The sequence below is a fragment of the Aethalodelphis obliquidens genome, unplaced genomic scaffold (genome assembly GCF_003676395.1).
Source record: "Aethalodelphis obliquidens isolate GAN/ISIS:26980383/991018 unplaced genomic scaffold, ASM367639v1 scaffold48, whole genome shotgun sequence".
Classification (NCBI taxonomy): domain Eukaryota; kingdom Metazoa; phylum Chordata; class Mammalia; order Artiodactyla; family Delphinidae; genus Aethalodelphis; species Aethalodelphis obliquidens.
The window spans coordinates 10,698,592-10,716,765 of record NW_020837992.1 but is presented as its reverse complement, the minus strand read 5'-3'; the positions used below and the strand labels follow the sequence as shown (position 1 = coordinate 10,716,765).

Below are 18,174 nucleotides of genomic sequence, written 5' to 3'. Positions count from 1 at the left end.
CCCCCCGCGCCGCCGAGCCCGGCCCGGGGGTGGGGGAGCCGCGGCCGCTGGCGCCTGCTCCGTCCCCTCCCACTCGCACGGCCCCTTCCTCCCTCCTCTCTCGGCCGCTCGCATTTCCTGCCGCTCTGGCTCTCCCGGCCCCTGAAAGTTCGTCCCAACTTTTTCTCCCCCGGGCGGGCGCGGCGGGCGCAGTCCGGGGGCAGGTTGCTGCGCTCCTCCTCGCTCCGCCGCCTGCCCTCCCGGCGCTGGTCCTCGGGGAGCTGCCGCCACTCAGTGGCCCCTGGCGGTCCTTCCCCTCCCACCTCGCCCATCCTCCCGGTCCCAGCCTCCCTCTGGCGGGACAGACCCGAGCCAGGGTGGTTCTCCTTTTCCCCTTCTCCGAGCGCCCCCGCGCCAACTCTCGCGCCGGGTTCGCGGCGGAAACCTCCCTCCTCTTTCGCCTCCTTCGGCTCCTTCCCTCCGCCCTTCCACCGCCAGGCACTGGAATCAATTCTTTGGGGGAATTGGGGCTTCGCCGCTGCCGCCGCCGCGGAGGACAGCCTTTCCGCGCGGGACTCCGGGGCACCGATAGGGCCATGTAAGCAGGTAAGCGGCGTCTGGGGCGGGGAGTCGGGCCCGGGGTTGGGGGCCTCTTGGGCGCTTCGGGCGCCTTGCCGATGACTTGGGCAAACGCTGGCAACGCCGACTTGGGATCGGCGGCCCGGGACGCCTGGCAGGGCAGCGGGGGCGCGAGGTGGCCGGGCCGCAGGAGTTTTAAGTGGCGGTGGGAGCCGCCCGCTGCGGCGCACAGCTTGTCTGGGGAGTTAGGTGGAAGGTGAGCGCTGTCTGGAGAGTTGGTGGTGAAATCACACTCTCGCCCCCTCTTCCCCATTCCCTTCTCCTTTTTGGGATCCAGAGAGGGCCTAGTGAGGGCAGCTGGAGATACCCAGACGGTGCGGGCCGGAGGATGAAAGCCAAAGACGTTGCTGCCTCTCGGGCTGGAGAGGGACTCTCTCCGCGACCTTCCTCTTGCCCCCTAAGGAGGCAGGATCCTGAGAGGGAGAGGAGTTTGCATGCCCTCCCACTAGGCCCCAGCCTAGCCACCAAACCCCAGGGCTTCTTGGTTCCCTACTTGGGTGGTCGGGCCGGCCCATCGGGAAAACCTGTGGCCGCATAATTTCAGAACAGGTCTCCACCTCAAACTCTCGAAGTTCTGAGTATTAACAAGTTCTGAGGGTGTTGTTAATGCACCGTCTCCCCTCTCTCCTGGCATGACCGCTACATCTGGGGTTTGAATGCTTGTAAGGGATTTTCCACCTTTTGGAGGGAGCAGTGAGGTAACGCCGCCCCTGTCCCGCTTTCCTCTCCTCTTCCTCTAGTTGCCGTCACCCCCAGCTACAACATAAGGAGATTGTGGGGTTTCGTCTTCAGTCTGTCCAGGGACTGGCTGTTGCAGGCTCTTTGTGAAGGTGAGGAATCTCTAGACTGCTGGCTGCTGGTGGGTTACAGGATTTCCACCAATGTGTGAATTTCTTCAAATGGGTTAGTTCACCCATTCATTCAAGGAATCTAGTATTGCAGTTTCCCCTCTGGGCTAGGAACAAGGGATACAAAGATGCTAAAACAAGATCTAACTGCAGCCTCCCGGAGGAAACCCTCAGGCTGATCTAGAAGTAGAGCGTAATGAGAGGGCCTGAGAAGCCTTGGTCGGGAGGTGAGGGGGCAAGGTGTGCGCTGAGCTGAGAGGATTGAGATGTTGCTCACCTGGAGGGCCGATTAGGAGAGTGCATTTCGCGCAGAGGAAAGAGCTTGTGCAAAGTAAGAGTCATCCAAAAGACGAGTACAAAAAGGTCATACCTAGTAGCTAGCTGGGGGCTGGAGGGGGATTTATGGAGTGTAGCCAGGGTAGCATTTTTTTTTTTAAATATCAGAAATTAAAGTGGAAGCATTTACAGGAACCGAGTAGCTTCCAGAAGAGCACACATCTCTCTTTTTGGACACGCCTTCATGCCTGATGCCATTTCTACAACAAGCAGTGGTTGTGGGACCATCTAAATTTTTATTGGCACTAATTGGCCCAGGCCTGGTTTCATTAGAATGGTATTGATTCTCTTTTAAAGAGCCACCTGACAGCAATAGGTGATAATACTGTAGCTTACAGAGCCTTGTATTAAAGTTGCCTTGTCTTTTGGTGATGGCCTTAAAAGCTTGTGCCTTATAGAATGATAGGTTAATGAATGGGGGCTGAACAGCACGGTGCTCTTTTGCCTAATCCGAATGGGTGGCCATGCTGTGCAGAGTGAGTTCACGTATGTGTCACTGTGTTTGTTGTTGTATTCTCCACTTTTCCAAGTCATTACTGCCCCAGCACAGTTGGAAGGATGACTTTCCCTTCCTCTGAAACTTTATGAAAAACTGAATGTCTTCTAGGAGATTGTTGTAGCCTCATCGTCCAGGATTCAGCAGATCCTGCCTAGAAAATTTTTTATAGTACGGGAGCCTTCTGTACGTGGTTTGCCTCTCAAGGGTGCCTCTTCTCGGGGCTGAAGTGGCGTTGTAGTATTTATTATTCATAGTGGCTGCGTCCTGGCTGAGGTGGCAGAAGTCCAGCTTCTGGTGACCTCAGGCCAGTCCATCAGAGTGAGAAGAGAACATTGACTTCCTACAGTGTCGGGTGTTTACCTAAGCTCCCCGCAAACACCATACCTTATCTCAAGAACAGCCCCTTGACGAGGGTTTTCCTGAAGGTGTAGGACCTGCTTGAGAGTAATGGCTCAAGGGAAGCTTTTTCTTGCTAATTCCAGGTAGCCGCCCAGCCTCCATCATTGGCTTAAACACATAGTGAATTTTAATGCTTTAGTTATTTAGGTTTGTGCGGACCATGTGGAACGGACAGCTGTAATGGAAAGAGCAGTTTGACTAGTTTCACTTGGAGGAACCTAAAGAATTCAGAGGAAAATCAGAATTTCGGGGAGAATTCTTACTTGTCCTGAATGGAAGAGCCAGAAGTCGAGAACTATGAAAATTGTTTTGGTTTCCCAGTGCCTTCCCTCCTTATTAAGGGTTTCCATTTTTGGCTCCAGGGAAGCAAACATAAACCCTTTGATCGCACATTGTCCCCCACCTGGGTTCCATATTCTTATCCTTTGTCACCTGCGACCCTGCATTCGAACTTCTTTACTTAGTTACCAAATGCTGTGCATTTTTTGGAACTCATTCTAAGCCTCAGAACAGTACTATGCACTTTGTTAGACATAAGGCAGGGGAAAGAGATGAGATGAACTCTTTAGTCAATTCAGCTTTGCTGCTTGTGCTGATTGAAAAAGAACGAGGGAAAACAAACAAGTTTTGGTAGAGAAGAGGTTAAAGTTAATGTCTAAAATAAGACTCTGTGGTCTCCTCTTATTGATTTAATTCTCTCTTCCCCTGTCTGAGCCCTGGGGAGGGCTTATTAAATGGTCCAAGGGGTGTGTGTAGCACATTTTGCAGCTTTTCCGGGCTATCGGTATGCTGGTGCCAGGGATCCAGGGTTGGGAGTTCAAGATATAGCTAGGTTTGTATTCCAGCTCTGCCATCGTTTAGCTGTGTGATGTTGGCCGAACTTCGCAGCCCTTCCAAGTCTCCATTTCTTCATCTCTTAGATGGGGCCAGTAGTATTTAACTTGCCAGGGTATTTGTGGGGAATTCTGTGTAATGCTGTATGTCTCTCTGCTAACAGTGCCTCCCTCACAGAGTAGGTGTTGGGTCAAGGATGGCTATTTATATGTTCCAGGAGTTATATGTGGCCATGAATGTGCTCTTTGTGTGTGTCATTTTTTCCCCAGCGGCCTGAATTCACATGTGTGCCAACATACACATAAAGCTTTGTCTTTGACCCCTTTTTTTTTTTTTGGTCTATTGGCTCAAAGCACACGTGTTGGCTGGCAGCTGCTGGCCTCTCATATATGAGGAGGTCGAGCGTTGCAGGACCAGGCAGTAGGATAGTTGGGAGGGAAAGCCACGTAGACAAGGGCAGAGAAAAGGATTCTTTTCCCTGTATACTACTTACTGTAACGAGGGTCCAGTGCTAATACAAGGATCCTTGTGTTTTAATGTTGAAATCCAGTTAATTAAATGATGTTAGAATAAATCCGCCTGCCTTTATAGCAAGAGTGCAAAAGCTGGCCGATCGACACAAATGAGTGTCTTTGCAGCCTTGCTTTCCTTCTTTGAAGACCAAGTATAAGGAGGCAACTGCAATGCCTCTCGTGTCCTGCCAGCTTCAGGTCGCTTGAACTTTAACGTTGCCTTTCATCCGAGAAGCCTAAAGTATTTGGCAAACATTAACTCATTGATCTTCGTATCAACCTCCCAACAGGAGGGAATGTTAGAAGAAAGGAACAACTCCTAAAACATCAGTAAGGCAGGTGTGTAGTAGCTGTTCTTGAAGCAGAATGGGTTGTTACAGTCAAGAATTGGCTAGATCATGCATACGGGATTGTAGACTGGTCCCAGGTCAGAGAGGACCCCTTTGAGTGGTCGAGGGAGAAAGTTTAAGAAAATGCAGATCAGGCTGGGATTTTTGCAGTGGAAAGGGAGAGGAAATCACATTGCTAGGACCAGCCATTGCCTTTGCCACGTATTGCATGCACACCAATTATGAAAATAAATAATCTCTGAATTATTTATAATTTTGAATGAAAGGATATGATGCAATGCTTGTGGATGAGGATTTAGAGTAGCTGAGGGTAAAAGGTAATAGTGACTAAGTACCTTTTTGTGGGATAAGGGTGGTTATGTGTCTAAGTTGGATTATAAATGGCGTATTAACATTGTTTTAATTTCCTTTCCCTTTTTCCTGTTGCTTCCATATGCCTCAGCTTGGTTTTGTTTTACTCCAGTCAAGCTTTTGTTGGACTTGCTTTATGGTCCTTGCTACTGGAAAAAACATACTGTGGCCATGCTTAGATCAATCTTGTGTGTAGGATTTGATATGTGGGTGATTTAGCTTAGTTCCTTAGGGGACTCCATTAGGCCCAGCTCAAGGGTTTCATCCTGAATCTGGTCAGTTAGCTTGACCCAGAGGCCTGTTGCATATCCAGAGATCCTGTAACCCTAGGCGACCATCCCATAAATGCTCGATGTTGCTCAACAGGGAGGTGTCTGGTGAGAAAATGAGAAAGGGTTCGCTGGTGGTGGTGGCATCCTCTGAGAAGCAGAGCATCCTTTTCACGTTTGTAATGTTTGAGATTTTAGTGCTGAGTGATATTCCTCAATTAGAAAGCTTTACGGTGAGGACCACTGAGGGGCTCTCCTTTGCTTCGCTGTTGAAAATTAGCAAAAGTTCCTGATGCTTGTCTTCGTGCAGAGTGTATCCTTTTCTAACGTACAGTTTCCTCAGATCTTTGGAGACCTGTCTCCTGGGAGTTCTCTTTCACACTCCATTCCCCTCAAGTAATTGGGGCATTAGCTAAGGCTGTAGATCTCAAAGTCTAGTGAGCCTCAGAATCACCTGGAGGGCTCCTTACCCACAGACAGCTGCTCTTCCCCACACCACCCCAGCTTCTGATTCTGAGAATTTGCATTCCTAAGGAACTCCCAGGTGGTGTTAATACTCCCGGTCCTTTGATCATCTGCAGTTTGAGTAATCGCTGAGCCAAGGAATCTCATTTTGGTCCATCCATCCCAGTCAGCCTTGGGGTGGTAGTCACTTAAGTTTTTCACTGTATTAGTTTGAATGATTCTGTTTCTGGTTGCTTTAGAGCTCTGGAGAGGCTGGGAGTCACTTAGTGGCCACTTATCCCTAGCCAGACCCATGGCGAGCATGAATTAGATGCTTACATTTTTTTTTTTTTTTTTTTGGTACGCGGGCCTCTCACTGCTGTGGCCTCTCCCGTTGCGGAGCACAGGCTCCGACGCGCAGGCCCAGCGGCCATGGCTCACGGGCCCAGCCGCTCCGCGGCATGTGGGATCCTCCCGGACCGGGGCACGAACCCGTGTCCCCTGCATCGGCAGGCGGACTCTCAGCCACTGCGCCACCAGGGAAGCCCCCTAGATGCTTACATTTTAATGGGTTTGCTTGGCTATCTTCTCCCATCCAGACCCCTCCGCTTGGTTCCAAACAGTTCGGTTTATCTGGTACTTCTCTCCATCTGGTTATCCGATCTACATGCCCAATTCCACCTGTCTCAGATTGAACTCATTAGTTTCTTGCCACAAAATCTGCTGCTTCTATATGTCCTGTCTTAGTGACATCAGCTGAGTTAGCTGCCGAAGCCAGGCAGTTGGAGTTCTCTTCAACCTGTCACTCTTTGTTAGCACCCCCCAACCCTGACCCTCAAACCCCAATAACAGACCCAGTCAGTCCCTAGATCCTTTGAGTCTGTGTCTCTAAAATATCCTTAATTTGTTCCTTTCCCTCCATCCCCGCTGCCTCTTCAGATTGTTCAAGAGTTTCAAAGGCTGTCTTTCATCTATTCTTCATCTACTCTTTCAAAGAGTTTTTTAAAACACAAATCTTTTATGGTATTTAAATTCTTATTTTGCTTCTTATTACCTGTATGATAAAGCTTCTTTATTCTGAGTACCTTCCCATTCCCATCTGCTGTTCTCTCTCTCTCTCTCTCTCTCTCTCTCTCTCTCTCTCTCTCTCTCTGTTCTAGGGCCCTAAGATTTGGTGATGTGTAATCCCCTCTCCTTTGTTCCTTACATTCCGACCCTGAGCGACCTCTTCCCCTTTGCCACCTGCTTAGTCCCTGTGCCTTCAGCTAAAGCTTCTTCTTCCCTAACACGCCTTCCCATGACCAGTTAGGCATTCCTTTCTCTATAGCTCCGGAGCACTTTGCACTTAGCTCTGTCGGTAAGTTCTGTCTCACCATATTATATATGTTTACCTCCCTGTTTCCCCTACTGAGTTTTAAGCTTCTCCTGGCAGGATTCACGTTTTACTTGGTTCAGAATCTCTACCCTGTATGGAGGTTGGCTAGAAATAGCCACGGCTTACCTTTACTGGTGCGGACTCTCTCCCAGTGCTCTCAGCACTTTCGATGATTTTATTATGTCTTTCAACAGCCCTGTGAAGTAGGTACTATTATTATTGCCGTTTTGCAGAGAATGAAAGGGAGTTGACTTTTTTTTTAAGTGTTTAAAGAATCAACGAATGAATGCATTTCTGAAATACTGACCTGAAGATTTAGAGCCGAGTTTGGTGTGGAATTTATTATTTATTCTTTAATAGGAGGTGTGGTGCTCTGGGAAGATTATATCATATTAATGACTGTAAGTGATTTTAAGTTAAACAGATATCAGTGCTGTTTATGATACACATCTTATTTGTTCATCTGAGGAGATGAATCACATCCCTGAGCTTTTTTTTTTTTTTTTTTTTTTTTTTTTTGCGGTACGTGGGCCTCTCACTGTTGTGGCCTCTCCTGTTGCAGAGCACAGGCTCCGGACGCTCAGGCTCAGTGGCCATGGCTCACGGGCCCAGCCGCTCCGCGGCATGTGGGATCTTCCCGGACCAGGGCACGAACCCGTGTCCCCTGCATCAGCAGGCGGACTCTCAACCACTGCGCCACCAGGGAAGCCCCTCCCTGAGTTATTTTATCAAGTCACTGATACTCTGGTTCTTATTGTTGTTTTGTTTTACTCGTATACTTTCAAAAACATGGTAATCTTCTTCCTCATTTTTCAAACCTAGGAAACCTTGCAGATCAAGAGGGTGTAAATATCACAAAAAGATTAATAAGTTGGAATACTTGGGGGTTAAGGCATAAAACAAAATTGTTTTCACAAGTTTAGATGTACTATTGACTAGAATATGCTTAATTTCCTTTCTATGCATTATTTTCTTTTGTCCCTTATGTTAAAGAGGAAAAGGCAAATCACTCATTATTCAACCTCTGGGTTACTAGTTTTTAAAATGAAAAGGAAAGAGACCCTTCATGACACCGTGTCACAGTGGATACCAACCTATCCTTAACCAGGACGGCCTGTTCTGCGTACAGAACCATGTAATAAGCAGCAATGATGTCACTGACGTTATCACCCAAATCACGAGATGGGCTCTGGTCCTTATTTCAGTTCTCAAGTAAAAGGGACTAAGGAAGATTTCATGGTCATGAAAGTGAGTTTGTTATGAATTACGTGTATACACTATATATACTTCAGATTGATCTTTAAGGTTCTCCACAAGTAATCCCCACATGGTCCTCTGATTTCTGCAGATTTATGTCCCACTGTTCGCCAGGGTTCTGCCAAGCTGCAGCTGTTTCCTGAACAGGCCCAATAACGTGTCACCTGTGGGCAGGGATCATGGTGCTCAGCCATCCTAACCTGTCAAAAGCATCCTCAAGGTCCACCTTAAGTACTGCTCCTCTGGGCAGCCTTCCCGATCTCACCCCCTGGCCAGGCCCCTCTGCCGCTTTGTCTTGGCATTTACCTCTTTGTGCCTTGTGTCCTGGTTAACCTGCCTCATCCCTCTCATTAGCCTGCCAGCTGCCCAGTAGCTGCCACCCGCCTCACTCCTCTCCACGTCCCTCCTCATTCCCAGCACAGAATGTCCCAGCCTGTTGCTTCTCTTCTGCGGCTGGTCACCTGTAACTGTTCATTGGGGTCTGCCTCCTGCTGGCCCCAGGAATGCACTCCGAGGCTGAGGTTGCCCTTCCTCTCTCCATCGTGACAGTCCTTCAGCAAAGACAGTTATCTCGACATCTCTTTGTCACCTGTCCTGCCGCTGCCAGTGCAGAGACCAGTCCACCCCCTACACTGCAGAGTCTTGTTTTAAACACGTCTGATATTTTCAGTCTCTTGCTTGAAATCTTTCTTGCCACTTTATATTGTTTAGAGACACATATGTCTGTCGTAAAAGTACAGTTGACCCTTGAACAACATGTGGGTTAGGGGCGCCAACCCCACACATAGTTGAAAATTCTTATGTAACTTATAGTTGTGCTCCCTCGCCCTCCAATATCTGTGGTTCCACATCCACAGATTCAACAAACCACGGGTCAAGTAGTTCTGTAGTTACTTACTATAAAAAAAAAAATCCAAGTATAAGTGGACCCACATAGTTCACACCATGTTGTTCAAGGGTCAACTTGGTAAAGAAATGCCAAGAAGATAATAAACACCAAATACAGGGGATGGGTGGTGGCAGAGGTGAGGAGAGATGTGGTATTGTTTTATTTCCTAAGCTGGGTGGTGGGGACACGTATGTTTACTATATTCTCCTGTATGTCTAAAATATTTCATTTTAATATTACATGAGACTGCCCACAGTCAAATGCAGACTTCTTAGCGGAGCATTCAGGGCTCTGCATGCATAGCTCTTTTTCCCACCTAACCTAACTTCTAGCCTGGGCCGGCAACATTTCTCATGGTTGAAACATTGTGGATTTGACTCATGCTGTTACTGTTATTCTTCCCTTGAATTCCTTTTCCCATCTGGTCACATCATAATTTCCTCTGTTCCTTAATGTCTAGTACGAGTTTTACATCTTCTAGATGTTTTGTCTGACATTCCCTTTTTATCATTTGGGAGAGTTCATTGTCCCCTGATCTGCCTTCCCTTGGTCCTCTCCCCATTCTTTACTGATAAGCATCACATTGGATTATAGCTGTTTGTTCATCTATCTCCCCAAAGCTGTGAGCTCTTCGGGGACATGTTTTGTGATTTATTTATCTTTGGGTTCTTGGCACCTGCTGCAGAGTAGAAGTTCAATAAATGCTCGAAATTGTTGAGTCATAGATGTAAGATTAATGTTTTTAATTGAAGTAATTTTTTTAAAAAGAGTGTGTCTGAAAAAACTTCAAATTGAAGGGGGAGTATCTTGTGGGCTCAATATCGGAAATGTAGACTGTAGATTGAATTGATTTACACATGGATGTCCTAATTCAAACCCATGATTAGTTTTAGAAATTATTTCTTCTGCTTTTCCCATTTACCTTATGGTGATGGGTGATGGTGTAATTGTTTTGGTTTGTTCTTATTTTTTAGTCCTTTCCCCCCGTGACCATGGAGTATGTTGATGGTCTCTGTAGCAGTGTCCAAGGGATGTGTGAGTCTAGGTTTTGAAGTAGATCTGCGCTCTGAGGTGGTACCACTTGTTGTAAGGGTGACTTATGCCATCAACGCTACTTGCTCTGGGATGGAGAAGTGACACATCCTTGTAGAGGAGAGGCAGCATTTTTGTGGCAGACGTGTCCCACTGCAGAGCTATAATAACTGTAATGAAGGAGGATTATGCTGTATTAGGTTTTTGAAGGGTGTACTGGTCTGTTACCAGGGTCAGTGGTGACAGCTCAAGCCAGCAATTAGGTTTCATTAAAGACTCCAGCAGGCAATTAGCATTCGTTTCTGCCAATGAAATCCTATGATCTATTAAGCATATTCTTTTCCATTAGATATTTTGTAAACTGTGCTTTACATGATGAAGGTACACATGTTTTTTTAGACATACGCAAGTCTCCAAATTATCATTTGAAAAAGGGGGCTGACTTTTAGACCCCCTGTGTCTGAACCTGTGGGTTATACTGTCATTTTGGGTGGATTGTTCTGTTTTAAAATCTGTACATTTTAAAAAGATCATATAAATTCTTTTATTCAAAGGCAAGGAATTTGTTATGGAATATTATATAATTATGTGATTTATGAGGGGGAAAATAGTGTGACTGATGTGAAATGAATTAAAACTCCAAAATAATGAAGTGACACCTACCGGTTTTAATTATATTCTTTAGAAAATTATTGTTTTTCTTAACAGGCATCTAAAAATAAAGGCTGGGAAGGATGATTTGTGCTGTGTTTCTGCCGAGCAGCTGTTTGGTTGTTTTCAAAATGAGGCCTATTTTCCAAGGGCTAGTTTTGGTACAAGTGTGTGTTTCATGTCGCTTCATCCTCGTGCACGTGTTTAGGCATTTAAGCTTGGCCTGTGAATATGAAGTGGTGTTTACATTTTACTACCTTATTCAGATAAATTTCCTTCCTCCTCTCTTTCTCCCTATTCCAATCCTTTCTTCTCCCTTTTTTCTCCCTCCCTCACTCCCTTCCTTTATAATAAATTGCCTTCATCTGGAGGATTCTGGTAGGTTAATTACTGTATATGTATCAGGGATGATAAAAGGGAGAAATGCACAGTGCACAGCCCATCGGGCCAGAAACTCAGTGCAAAGGTCTGTAAAGATGTCTATTTCCATGCGATAATTATAGACTATCTCCCTGTTGTTTGCTTCTCTCAATTCATTATTAATTTTTCTCATCTGTAGACTGCTAGAATGGTAATAATGGCTGAGCATAGCGGTTTGAAATCTGTGTACGTGAGCGTGTTAAAAACTCCAAGAAGTCTTGCAGTAAACAAAAATGTGTTGAATCTGGATTTATTTTAGTTAGGACCTTTCAAAAAAATCGATTGTATGAAACACATGTAATCTCAAGGCACATGAATATTATATGAAATACTTTCTAGAAAAAGCATCTCAGTTGAGAAGGTCCCTGGAATAGAGAAGACTTGTTTGTTGTCTTTAAGAAACTCAACATCTAAATTAGAGAGTAGAGTGACTTGGATTATTAATACGAGTAAGCATTTAAAGTCTTCATTAGCAGACCAGACTAACTTTATACTTTTTATTAATTGAATTTTTGGGGGGACAAGCACAGAACAAGAGCAAGTTTAAAATAAAATATCAGGAATTTATTCACAAAACCAACCTTCAGGGAAAGTTTTAGGAACAGTAAACATTTAGTCTAATTTTATGTGTTTATAATACAGGGAAGAGTAATGTTCAGGTTGGATTTGAGGCACTACATCCTTCAAAGAAAGAGCCATATATCTTCAGTAATCCGTCTGATTGGGGCCAGAAGCTGTGATTAATATATACACTACAGAAAAATCTTGATTCTCCAAATTCTGGTGATCAGCGCCACCCTCCTCCCACCCCCTTACTTATCCTACTGCCAAAAGAAAGCAGTCAGGCTAAGGAGGTATAAACCATTGAGGGCTTTAGAAATGTCAGTGCAATTATTTTATTAATAGCTGCCACTGTGGCAGTTGTTTTGTGCAACTGGGCATTTAACAAAGACTCTATGACTATCACATGACCAGTTTTTCTCTTCCATGACCTCTTTATTATCTCTAGCTAATTATTAGCTCAGCATTTCCTCCATCAATTTTTCCCACTCTCATTTCTGACCTTTTACAAAGCAGAGCTTTCGGTATGGAAAACTCTTTTTCTCTACAGCCTTTCAACTCATAACAATCTTATGAAAGAGAGGTTATTTTTATCTATAGTTTATCCTTGAGAAATATGAGAGTTAAAGAGGTTATTTGCTAATGTCTCACAGCTATGAAGCGGAAGAAGTGGATTTGAACTCATTCTCTCTGGCCCCATAGTTCAGGTTCTTAACCACAACCTTAGGCCCAGAAGTCTCTGCAGATTGGGGACATCTGTTCTTCCTCCCTTCCTTCTTTCTTTCTTTCCTTCTTTCCTTTCATCCATTCATCAGTTTGTTTAATAAACGCATTTTGATGTTTTCGAAGGTGGGGATGTTTCTCTGCTGTCCTAACCTTTAAAAGACTAAGCAACTCATCAGGTAGCCACCAGGCACATGTGACCATTTGGCATTTGAAATGTGACTAGTTTGAGTTGAGCTGTGCTGTATCAAGTACACACCACATGTTGCAGAATTAGTACCAAAAAAGAATGTCGAATATCTCGTACTTTAAAAAATTGATTACATGTCAAAATATTTCAGATATCTTGAATACAGCCTAGTATTAAAATTAATTTCATGTGTTCTGTTTTGCTCTTTAAATGTGACTGCTGGAGATTTTAAAATTACCTATGTGGCTTGCATTTGTGGTCCACATTCTATTTCTTTAGGACAGGACTCTTACAGATGGTTATCCAACTACTCCTGGGAGCCCTATCCCCCGAGTGATGCCTGAGGACTGAGGGAACAGTGGAGAGAGATGGAAATTAGAAATCATTTTTGGTGATGGAAAGAAGCAAGCTTGATGACGCCTTAGGTGACCAGCAGAGAGAGACTACTATTAGCGGGCATTTATTTACCACTTACCATTTGCAAGTGCTTTGTCAAGCACTTTAAATGGATTATCTTTTTGATCCTTATAGCAACTCTGTGAAGTAAGTGCTCTTGTTGGCTTATTTTATAGATGAGAAACCTAGGGCTTAAAAAGGCTGAGGCGCAAGATGGTCCATTAGTAAATACTGGTTTACTGTGTAACACCTTTGGCATGCAAACACGAGTACGTGAATGATGGAGCTCAGTGTCAAATCTGGGCATGAATCCAGAACGTGTACTTGTAACCACTCTGCATCACTGCCTTTCAAAGGCAAAAGAGAAAACATTACCTAGAACCAATCAGCAGTAGTTCTTTTGTTCATTCAGTGCCTAGGAAGGCCGCACACTCTTCTCCCCAGCACTGTCAGAAATATCATCTTTGATTTAGGGGATATAGTACAATAATTGATGACCTCAAGTTATCAAGAAATGATGAAATTATGCTTAATACACCCTCTTGACTAATCCAATCTTGCCTTAATTAGAAAGATATTTATCAGAAATTGATTTTAGAAACTTTAAGCATACTTCACCTTGCTTTTAACTGAGAGACATTGATGTGTTGAATATTTCATAGCAAGTACAGATTTTGTAAATGTAAGCATTAGATTTTTCTCTCTCCTCAATTAAAAAAAATTGGTAAAAGTTTATTTTATAAATCTATTTAAAAATTTTTTCATGTTTTTCTAGACTTTGCTTATACGTAGACATATTTTTATAGTTTTATATACTCTCTCACATATACGCATGCTTTTTGTATTTCTTATTGTCTTAATAATTAATATTTTATATATCTACATATAATTGACATACTGTGAATTCCTTTTTTTGTTGTTGTTGAAAATATATACATTTATATTTCTTGCTATTCCATAGAAGATGATTGTGAGAATCTTCACATTAACAGTTTTTTTAAATCATTATTGAATTTATTTTAGGATAAATTTCTGTGAATGAGAGTGCTTGTTAAAATGAACACTTATGATTCTTGAGTCACACAAATGTAATGGAATTTCAAACAGGTCATAAAGATAAATTCAAAGGTAGCACAACTTTATTTTCAGTTAGGTGATGTCTTTTCAGACCTTGCCGTCAACAGTGTTTGATGACTAGAGAATGGATTCTCCTGGCAAATAACTCTTGCTTTTGTCTGTTTTTTTTTTTTTTTTGCACTTCCCTTCCTTGTAGTCTGACAAAAGAATGTGATGAACCCTGAATTCATACCTTTGAAAACTGAATAACCTTTTGCACTAGATTCATTTTTAGCGTAAGTGTACACTAATCTGTACATCATTTAATGCAGAAAACAGTGTGTTGGATAGAATTACTTCTGTTATAAATATGATCTGTATAGAATTACTGAAAATATATTGGTATAAAGATAGCATTTAAAAGGGAATTAAAGATTTATAAATATATACTTCATTTGTAAAAATAATTATAGGGAATTCCCTGGTGGTCCACTGGTTAGGATTCCGTGCTTCCACTGCTGGGGGCACAAGTTCAATCCCTGGTCGGGGAACTGAGATCCTGCAAGCCGCGTGGCGCAGCCAAAACATAAAAAATTATGAACTGTTACATCATTCTAAGTTAGTTAATTTCTGGTGCTTGTTGGCTTGCTTTATTTTATATAGATGTCTTTGGCAAATGCCTATTAGTTTTATCTTCTACTTTTTCACAAGTTTTTTTCAAATATATGTCTGCCTATATCAGCGATTCTATAACTTGCCATATTTTGATGACTGTTGTATTAGCTTTTGATATGGTCACAAAAAAGGTTCCAGCATCTCAGTGGCTTATGACAACAAACATTTATTCCTTGTCTATGTGACATGGGTGCTGCAGTGTGCTGCAGCCCTTGGTGGCTTGACCAGGCTTGGTGCCGCTCCACACACATGTCTTCTCTTTCAGGAACCCAGGCGAAAGGACAGCCCCTATCTGGGGCATGCTGTTCTCATGGCCGAGGCAGGAATATAGTGAGAAGCATGCAATCTCATTTAAAGCTGCTGCGTGGGGACTTCCATGGCGGTCCAGACTCCGCGCTTCCACTGCCGGGGGCACGGGTTTGATCTCTGTCAGAGAACTAAGATCCCACATGCCTCACAGCGTGGCCAAAAAAAAAACAACAAAAGGCTGCTGCATGGAGGTGGCAAATACGCTGTCTGCTCACATCCCATTGGCCAAAGTCTATCACATAGCCAAGCCAAAAACCAGTGAGTTGGGGACCTATACTCACCTTGCAGGATTCTCAGGCAAGTCACAGGGACATGGATGGGATATATTACAGGAGGGGAGGAGGGGAGCAAAGAGTTGGGATCAATAATCTCATCTTTTATACCATCATTGACTTAACTCTTCCCTTATGGTTTGGTATTTGGATTGTTTCCAACTTTAACAATTATAAGTAGCATTGCAGTCAACATTGTTGAACAAATTACATTTATTTGCAGAGTATTTTCTTGGGATACAGTTTACAAAGTAGGCCGTCTGGGTAAGAGGGCATGAATTGCTTGTAGATCTTGTTACATATGGCCAGATTGCTCTCTACAAAGGCTATCAGTTTATAATGCCATCACCAACGTTTAAGTATACAATTTTCATCATTGCTTATAGCTTAATTTTTGTAATTATTCAAGATGGTATTTTAAAACAAAAACTTTTAGAACAAATTGTATTGTTATTTTTTCTATTAAATCAAATAAAACTAGGGCCACTTATAATTTCCTGTCCTGGTTTCTGAAAATCATTATAAAGAAATACTCATTTTTGTCATCTTTTTTTTCTTGGTCCCATGTTCTTCTCAGTACACTGTTTCTTAAACACATCTTTATCCTTACATTAAAACAGTAAAGAAAAAAATAAAAAGAAAACATACACTTGATTTGAGGTTTTATAACTTTTATCCAAAGCAAATCGTAGTAATTATTACTGTGGAACTCGGTAAAAGGCTGAACCTACTCAAATTGCTGAATTTTGCTGCATATTTCAAAGTCTTAGGAGAGGAGATTTGTTTATAGTTCTGTTGCCTAACATCGGACGGCTTTAATTCCACGGTGTTCAGATTCCTCTATGGCCTTATGGTTTATATAGCAGAAAATACCAATTGAAACTTAAGAACCAGTCTTTCCTACAGTTTTCCCCCCTCAAAGTGTAAACTAAAACTTTTTATTACCAACTGTATCCTCTCACTTGGCTTACTTTACAAGTGTCATGTTGCCTGCTGCTACACTTGTCTTTGGTTTCTGCTTAGAAATAGTAGTATCTAGACATGCCCATCAATGTCCTTGGTTATATTTCCTCATGTAAGGATCTGAGACCTCACAACAAAGGCAATAAGACTTGCGGGGCAGATAAGAGAAATCCTCAGGCCACTCAATCCAGAGTCCATAGGCAGAATAAGCAGGCGTGTGTGTGTGTGTGTGTGTGTGTGTGTGTGTGTGTGTGTGTGTGTGTATGGGAAGTGGTGTGCTGGAATTTGGGAATGATAGGTTGGATTTTGCAACTACCAGTGGAGTGCAGATGCCTCCCACCTCATTTAGTGGAGGAAAGTCAAAAATCCTCAGAACTGAGAAATCCATTTTAGAGGCAGCCTGGTAAAGCTTGTAAGAAATACTACAACTCAGTGGGAAACAAGTTGACACGTGAACCAGACATCAGTGTGTGAACCAGAGTTTATTTGAACAGTAGTAGGTGCTGACTGCAGAATGTTAAAAGTGTACTTAGAGTATTAATATTGTGAATAGTAGGACTCAGATTAGTGTTGAGGAAATAATGAATTGGAATAGATTTGCCTTGGAAGTCTTTGGGTTTTTGTTCCTGAGATGGTTTCCTATTTCAGTTTAAGTTCATTTAGTGTAAGTCTTCTTGGAATTCATTGCAAATTTCTTTGAAGATGAGGTGAGGACCCGTTGCTTTATGAAGTTTTGATCTTGTAACTAAATCTTTTGGGAAAATTGGGATTCTGAGGCTCAAAGTAAGTGAGAATGAGGATGCTTTATGTTAATATAGAAGAAACCCAGTAATTACAGAACAGAAGCTTTTAAAAATCAGTGCAGTAAAACAGGATGCTTGTCTTATATTGAATGGTTACATATCTAGGTTGAATTTACAAGCAGAAAGTTACTACTGAACTTTTCTCAAAGGTTGTCATGCTCATTGTAAATGTTTTCTTAAGCTGCTAATAGTTTTTTTTTAATATATAAATTTATTTATTTATTTATTTATGGCTGTGTTGGGTCTTTGTTGCTGCACGCGGGCTTTCTCTAGTTGCGGCCAGCGGGGGCTACTCTTTGTTGCGGTGCGTGGCCTTCTCACTGCGGTGGCTTCTCTTGTTGCGGAGCGTGGGCTTTAGGCGTGCGGGCTTCAGTAGTTGTGTCACGTGGGCTCAGTAGTTGTGGTTCGCGGGCTCTAGGGCGCAGGCTCAGTAGTTGTGGTGCACGGGCTTAGTTGCTCCGCAGCACATGGGATGTTCCCGGACCAGGGCTCAAACCCGTGTCCCCTGCATTGGCAGGCAGATTCTTAACCACTGCGCCACCAGGGAAGCCCAAAATTTTTATTTATTTATTTGTTTATTTATTTATTGGCTGTATTGGGTCTTCGTTGCTTTTTTTTAAAATTTATTTATTTTTGGCTGCGTTGGGTCTTCATTGCTGCGTACAGGCTTCTTATTGTGGTGGCTTCTCTTGCTGCGGAGCCCTGGCTCTAGGTGCATGGGCTTCAGTAGTTGTGGCACATGGGCTTAGTTGCACCGTGGCATGTAGGATCTTCCTGGACCAGGGATCGAACCCATGTCCCCTGCCTTGGCAGGCAGATTCTTAACCACTGTGCCACCAGGGAAGTCCATGTACCATCTTAATGTCTGTATAAATTTAACAGGTGTGTATTTAATTCATTGAATTTCCATTCCATAGCAATTTCTGTTTATTGATTATTTGGGTTATTTCCAGGGTTTTTGTTACTATAAATAAAATGCCATTAACATCTTTGTATGTGTAGTGTCTTTCTTCTTTCAGATTATTCCTTTGGGTTGAATTCCCAGGAGAACAATTAACGCATCACAGAAAATACTGTATACATTTTTATATTCTTCGTTGGCAAAACCACTCCTCCAGGGATGGGCCAATTTACATGCTGCC

At 43.3% G+C, this 18,174-nt stretch overlaps 1 protein-coding gene across 6 annotated transcripts in view; it reads left to right on the top strand.

Annotated features, from left to right (window-relative positions):
• Positions 1–100: 100 nt before the first annotated feature.
• PTPN14 (protein tyrosine phosphatase non-receptor type 14) overlaps positions 101–18,174 on the top strand; it is a 167,511-nt gene continuing 149,437 nt past the window's right edge. The window contains exons 1-2 of one of the 6 annotated variants that reach the window (XM_027082978.1): positions 101–585; positions 1,359–1,448. The gene's annotated coding sequence lies outside the window, so the exon portion shown is untranslated. The remainder of the gene's footprint in view (positions 586–1,358; positions 1,449–18,174) is intronic. The other 5 variants (XM_027082977.1, XM_027082973.1, XM_027082975.1 and 2 more) reach the window with 5 other exon arrangements.